The sequence below is a fragment of the Humulus lupulus genome, chromosome 4 (assembly GCF_963169125.1).
Source record: "Humulus lupulus chromosome 4, drHumLupu1.1, whole genome shotgun sequence".
Taxonomy (NCBI): Eukaryota; Viridiplantae; Streptophyta; class Magnoliopsida; order Rosales; family Cannabaceae; genus Humulus; species Humulus lupulus.
In genome coordinates, this window is record NC_084796.1 from 122,256,885 (window position 1) to 122,264,677 (window position 7,793).

Sequence of the window (7,793 nt, forward strand, 5' to 3'; positions counted from 1 at the left end):
TTTTTCTTGATTAAACTGTCTGTGTCGTTTAAATTCTCTTGAAGGTTCATCGTTTTTGACGTTCTCACGTCGTTGGCTAAAAACACAGTCAACAGTTAGAATATTTTGTTCCAAGTTTAAAAGCCATTTAAAATTAATTTTCTAACTAATTAAATACAATTAATATTAAAGATAATTACTGAGTTTATTTAATTAAAATGTGTTTTGAATTAATAAATTAAGTAGAAAGTTATTTGAACTAATTCACGGATTGTGCCTAAAACCTAAAAATTATGATGACTCGCCTCAAGTGGAGGTGGAACATCTTTTAGAAATTTGTATCTTTGAAGCGTAATATGTAATTTTGTAAATTTCTATTTTTCAAAGGGTTGTAAATTTAGAAATACTCAATAGTTACCCGGTTCATCATTTATTGTTTATTTATAGTATTTATTTAAATAAATCTTCATTGATTGGTTGATAACATGATTATGCATTAATTAATTATATGTCATACATGAAATCTCATATAGTTTTATTAGTCATGCTTCTCATATGTAGAAACATGATTATTTAGAATTGACTTACTTGTTTATATAAATTGTCTTGGTGAAATTAATTGCACGTAAACTGCTAAGTTAGTTGAAATTGGTAAACATGCCATTCTAAACTTTTGTTAGGCCTTTTTATGATAACCAACTTTTAATTCAAAGGTCTTTTGTGTAAAGTTTGATGAATATAATTATTTAATTAATTATTTTAAGTTCGCCTATAGTTATAATTAGGATCTTTTGAAGATTAAATAAATTTAGGCCCATTTAATTAGATTAATAATTAATTATTTTACATTCATAAAGTCTCCATTAATTAATTATTTTAGAATTAATTATATAGTTAAAAAGAAACACATTAATTATAAAATAGCGAGTGGGAGAAGATTGACATCTCAATGTGACCTCTGATATCTATTATTAGTACAACAGTGTGAGATATTGTAAGGGCCTCCACACAAAGTTGATTCTGTCACCCTAAGGAAGGTGGCGAGCCATATCCATATTAATGTTGGCTTATTTAATAGATAAGAATAAGTGATGTATTTTGGATTTGACTGACCCTAAGGCGACATTTTCTAAGTTAATTCATGGACTCCTAAATAATGTGTTAGACTCACAAAGACATAATTAAGCTTTTGCATTGGGTAATTATGTTTTGACAAACCAACAGTACCTAATTTTTAAAAGGTGAACTATAAGATGTCTTAAGTTTTAAATTAATAAGGATAAGATTGTCTTATAGACTGTCTGAAATTAGTTTTATCATAGAATAATAAATGTTAATTTTATGTGTTTTATTTATTGCATTCATGCATCATATTTTCTTTTCGAATATTATGATATTTATTTCTACTATATTGAATATTGTATGTTTTATTTCTTTTCTGTAAATTTTGAACATGTGCAATCTTATTACTGCTTTACTTTCATTCGAGAAACTGAATGGTGGTAATTTTATAAGATGGAAATCAAATTTAAATCTGGTGCTAATCTATGAGAACCATAAAATTTTCCTTATTGAGGAGTGTTCTGAAGAGTTTGCTACCAATGTCTAGAAAAATATTCGGGACAAGTATGATGCTTGGATTCAATCCAACAAGGCTAAGTGCTATATGCTTGTAACCATGAATAATGTTCTTAGAACAAAGCACGAAACCATGAAAATAACCTATGAGATCATGAAATCTTTACAGTAAATTTTTGGGCAACAATCTCAACAAAGTTGCCATGAGGCTACGAGAACCTACATGAACACTAAGATGAAGAAGGGTGTTTCTGTGTGTGAACATGTTTTGAAAAATCAATATAATTCATGAAGCATAAATACGTGGGGCCACCATTAATGAATGAACTCAAGTTAGCATTATACTTGAATATTTCACATCAACATTTTTTGCATTCACTACCAACTATGTTATGAACAAGTTGGAATACAACATGGCCCAACTATTGAAAGTATTGCTGACCATTGAGTCACTCAATAAGAGTATGACCAAAGAGGGTGAAGCAAATGTCGCTGAGCAATAACCTTCATCTTCTGTACAAAAAAGTAAGAAAATGAAGAATAACAATGGTAATGGTAAGAGAGGAAAGAAGCCAACTAAGGCCAAGGAGAACAAGAAAGACAATAAATCCCAAAAGAAATAACCCAAGAGGAAGTGCTTCCACTATGGAGTTCAATGTCACTGGAAGAGAAATTGTAACAAGTATCTTGTTGAGCTGAAAAAAAAAAGGTAAAATTTATTTACCTATACTTGAAGCTCGTGTAGTGGAAGACGATATGTCATGCTAGGTCATTGATTTAGGAGCAACTAACCATACTTTTTTTCTTTTGTAGATACTTGATTCTGTTAGGGTTTTATGCCCTAATTAAAACCCAAATTTCTTTGTAATCTTATTTTATTATCAATAAGAGAATAGAAATAATTTTTTGATTTTGTCAATCACTTTGCTCACATGTTTTATTTTCATGATTATTATTTTAATATAAACTTCTATTAAATCCCGAGCATATAGCTAATCGTATTTATAGTGACATAATCACAGTGAAATATAAATATGATTATATGTTCAAAATAAGTTAGTCCTAAGATTAGTCAGTGCACATGATTTACAATGACTTGCCAATCTACGATATCATCTACTTACACATTGTGGTGTTATGTTCTTTCTAGAACATTAGCAAAGTAGATAAGATCAGATGTATTTGTTACATCGGACTGGACCGATATTGACAGTTGATAGGATAAGTAAACATACCATTATGATCTATTCTAGTCATATCATATAGTTGACCATAGGTCAATTCAATCTCAATTCTGAGTGGTTAGTATTCTAACTGATTGTAATATTTGATTTATTTGACTTGTTCATTATCAGCTTACCCTACGGACTAGCCCATACTTACATCTTGGGAACTCGGTAGTATAATTGAGTGGGAGTGTTAATCATAGATATGAACATCTGTAACTTCTGATGAAGAAGTGAAACGATGGTTTCCTTTTAGTTTGGTTCAAGGTGTTAAATGATAGAGATCTCATTTCAGTAATTAAATTAGTTTACTGAAATATCATTTACAAAGAACTAAGTGTTTTAAGGATAAAATACAATGAGGGGTAAAACGGTATTTTAGTCTCATCTCACTATAGACAGTCTATAGAGGATTGAGTGACAATTATGGTTGTAACAATAGATAATTAATAGCATATCTATATTTATTATAGACCATTCTATGAATTCAAGAGTGCAATTTTGAGTTTTTAGTGGAGTCATGAGGAATTAATAAGTTAGTAAATTTATTTGTTAGATTTATGATAACTTATTGGAGCTTGATTTCATAAGCCTATTGTCCCCACTGTACCTTGGATAAAATCATCTAGATAGTATAAATTAATTTATTTAATTATCAATTAGAATTATCAAAGTTGACTATGTCAATTTTGGATAGTTTCACAAAGTTATGTAATTTTGAGAAGAAAAGAGAAATCAGGTCAGATTTATTAATTAAGATAAATTGGTATCGAAATTAATTTATAAGTTTAAATCAATGTTAAAATTATAAATAATTAATTTGATAAAGGAATTAAATAATTATTTAATTAATTAAATCAATAGAAAATAATACATGCATTGATTTTAAGTCCAATGAGCTTATAATCAAATGGGAAATTTCACGGGCTTAAAGCCCATGATAATTTCGACCTAGGGCTGATTATTGGCTATTATTTTATTGATTTTTTAATTAAATAAATGACCTAATTGAGTCTATAAAAGGAATGTTAAGTGAGAGTTGAAATCAGATGACAGACACTGGTTTTCTGACAGGTTTTAGATTCTCTCTAAACACAAGTCCTTTTCTATGCCTCATTATTCTTTCTCTTCTTCTCTCTGTATCTATCTCATGTGTTGAGAATTTCTCACCCTAGTCTAGGTGATTCTAATGATACTTTGGAAGGCTGTGAAGAAAATTAAAGATCGATTCAGTTTCTTGGTAATACTCTGCGACAGAAAGGATACAGGGGTTAGAGAAACTGAATGAATGACTCTATTATTTCGCTTCGTATAATGTAAGTATTCTTATCATTATTTCTCTTTGAATTCAATTTTAGAAAAATGTTCTAGGTTATCTCATATTAATTTGTTTAATATTAGATCTACATGAAAATAAATAAAGTTCCTGTATAAGAATTCCCAACAGATTCATCAAGGGAGCTTGCAAATTGAGAGGTGACAATGAGGGTTGGAAGTGATACACTCATTTAAGCTATAGCATTAGGAACATTCCGTTTAAACTTTGGAAATAAATTTCTTGTTTTGAATAATGTTTACTTTATTCATGGTTTTTCTAGAAATTTAATTTCTTTATCTTTATTGCATGAACATAATTTTGGTATTTCTTTTAGTAATAATATGATTATTCTTTCAAAGAAATGTTTCAATATTTTTCATGCAAAAGTATGTAACAGAATGTATATGCTTGAACCAACTAAAAGAATGTTAAATAATTATGAGTTATTTAAAGTATAAAATCCAAAAGGTAACAAAAGACAAAAGGTTTCTCAAGAAGATGACACATATCTTTTGCATCTATGATTAAGTAATATTAATCTGGACTATTTAAACCGGTTAACAAAAGATGGACCTTTCAGGAAACTAAAAGTTGGAATTCTTCAAGTTTGTGAATTCTGTCTAGAGAGAAAAATGACCAAAAAACCATTCTCAGCAAAGGGAAATAGAGCCAAAAAACCACTAGAGCTTGTACATAGTGATGTATGTGGTCCAATCAATATACAAGCTAGAGAATGTTATGATTACTTCGTCACGTTCATTAATGATCACTCAAGATATGGTCATACTTAGCTAATGCTTAGGAAGTCTGAAACTTTTGGCAAGTTCAAAGATTTAAAAGCTAAAGCTAAGAAGCAATTAGGTAAATCTATTAAAACACTACAATCAGATCTTGGTGAAGAATACTTGGATTTAGAATTCAAGGATTCCAATATGGAGCATGGCATTCTATCCCAACTCACAACACTAGGAACACCACAACAAAATGGTGTTTCAGAAAGGAGAAACAATACCTTAATTGAAATGGTTAGGTCTATGTTAAGCTACTCATCTCTTCCACTCACATTCTAGGGTTATGCACTTCAAACAGTGATGTGCATTTTCAATGTAGTCCCATCTGAGTCCATAAGCAAGATACCTTTAGAGTTATGGAACGACACCAAACCTAGTTTGCACCATTTCCATATATGGTGGTGTCCAACTTATGTTCTTAGACCTATGTTAGATAAACTAGACTCAAGGTCTGAAGTGTGCATATTTGTTGGCTACGCTCCAAAGACAAGAGGTGGTTGTTTTTATAGTCCCAATGACTAAAAGGTATTTGTGTCTACAAATGCAACCTTCCTTTAACATGACTATATAGTATATTATAAGCCTCGGAGAAAAGTAGTTCTTGAGGAACTCACATTTGATCATATAAATCCAAATCCATCATCATTGTTACCAAATGATAAATAAACAAAAGAAACAACAGTTCCTAAAAAACATCCCCTGTACGACGTCATACTAGAAGGATTGTTAGCAACCTGTTCACTATGAACATGAAGAACATGTCCTTGTACCAGACACTGATAAGGACAATCCATTAACCTTTAATGAAAATGGAAAATCCTGAAAAAGGAAAATGGCAAGAAGTCATGAACCAAGATCTTCAAGAAGAAAAAAGGTACATATGGGAAAGTAGAGACTTTCAAGGAAAGGCTTGTAGCCAAAGGCTATACTCAAATGGAAGGTATCTGTTGTCCGTGTTTTCACCATCAGACACGTGGCAATTAGGAGTAATTGGTGACAAAGCAAGTCATGAGGTTATCAGAGTGTGAACTCTTCCAAGCAACCCAATCTGGCCAAGACGTGGGTGTCTCCAAGTGAGGCCACATCCCTAGGTTTATTCTCGAGGCGAGGGTGTCCTCGTAGGAGACCACATCCTGAGAGGCTATCCTTACTCACCCATCTCCCCGGTATAGGATTCTGGCCCTCGGACCAGGAGTGGCTACCAGGTCAGTCACTACGGGCATGGGCCACCAGAAGATCCTCTAACAACTTTTGGTGAGCCTCGATTAGTGGTGTTAAGTTCATACACTCGACAATCAACATTCACTACTACAATTTGGACATCAGCCATCGGACAAAGAATTTCAAGTAAGTGTACAATACCAAGTTTCAATTTTTTAATTCATATATTAATTTATTGAAAAGTTAAATTATTCCAATTGGATTAGGAATTTAGTAAAAAACAAAAAGAGAGGCGTGCTGCTTTGGAGTATCCTCATCGTTCATCACGACGCAGTTATAAAGAAATAGAATTTGACCTTGTAAGTGAGCTTTTACTACTATTTTTAATTTTGTAATTATTTTATATACACCTAATTGATTTTTATTTTGTTATAGCAAACTAAATTAGGCACAGATGAGCCAATAGACCGATCTATACTTTGGAAGGAGGCAAGGAAAGATGCATCGGGAAATTATGTAAATGAACGTGACAAGCTTATAGGAGATGCCATTGTATGTTGTAAACTATATGAACTTGGATTCTTTTTTATCCTTCATTATATTTTATTACTAAATTTCTGAAATTAAATATCGCAGGATGACCTTCTAGATCAAAGAAACGAGGGGACACTTGTAGAGGTTGGGACAAACGATATATTGACACAAGTGTTAGGGAAAAAGGAGCATCCTGGTAGAGTAAGAGGCCAAAGTCGTGGCGTTACACAAAGAGACTACTTTTTGAAGCCAGCAGGAGGTTTTAGTGGACTTCAACAATATCAATTTCAATTTCAACAACACCAATCGCAAAAATACTTAGATGACTTTAAAAAGTTAGAGCAATCGTTTGAGCAAAGACTACGTAGTCAAGCTGAACAATTTGAAGCAGAACGAAAAAGAGAAAGAGAAGAACGAGAAAGAGAAGAACAAGAACGAGAATGAGAGTTGTTTTTGACAAAGTTTACAGAATTAGCAAATCAAATTTCATCATTAAAAGGAAGTGAAGTGAGTTTGCCTACGATAGTTTCACCATCAAGTGAGACCCCTACACCAATGGAGGTGGTAAACGAGTCTTTAATTTCTTCAAAAGTATTTTATTCTTCACCTATTTATATTATTATTGAAGAAAATATCTATTATGACATAAATATTATTATTTTCCTCATCTTGAGCCTGTAGGATAATCAGAAGTCTAGATTATTGGCAGAAAATGGTGATACTGTTGCTATTGGACAAATAATGGAAACTTGTGGGGGTTCAGATTTTTAGAGAGAGAGGCTTTGTAACTTAGTGCAATATATACGCTGCTGATAACTCTACAAAATAGAGTTATTTTACCATATTTTATATGATAATTGTTGCTTAATTATTGAGTTTTTAATTGATTTATTAAGTTTTTAAGTAATTTTGAATTTATTGGGTTTATTTTGATTTTATATATTTTGTGTGTTTTTATAGTTATTTTGTTATCGTTTAATTATTTTAATTATTGAGTTTAGTTAGAAGTAAAAATATGCACTTTTGAGCTTAAATGTTTAAGTAAATTAAGTTTTAATTAATATTTTCATAAAACTATTTTGATTATTTTATTATTGAAAATATTTAGTTTTAATGTTTATGTTTATTTTGTAGAGAATTTGTTGCATTTTTGCTCTTGAATAGAAAAAAAATGAAGGAAAAGGTGGCATTTTCAAGGAAAAGAAA

At 31.0% G+C, this 7,793-nt stretch overlaps 1 long non-coding RNA gene across 1 annotated transcript; it reads left to right on the forward strand.

Annotated features, from left to right (window-relative positions):
- The first annotated feature begins 6,314 nt into the window (after positions 1-6,314).
- LOC133829143 (uncharacterized) lies at positions 6,315-7,169 on the forward strand. The gene is made up of 3 exons (XR_009891569.1): positions 6,315-6,412; positions 6,489-6,605; positions 6,690-7,169. It is a non-coding gene; the product is annotated as an uncharacterized LOC133829143 (long non-coding RNA).
- Positions 7,170-7,793: the final 624 nt, after the last annotated feature.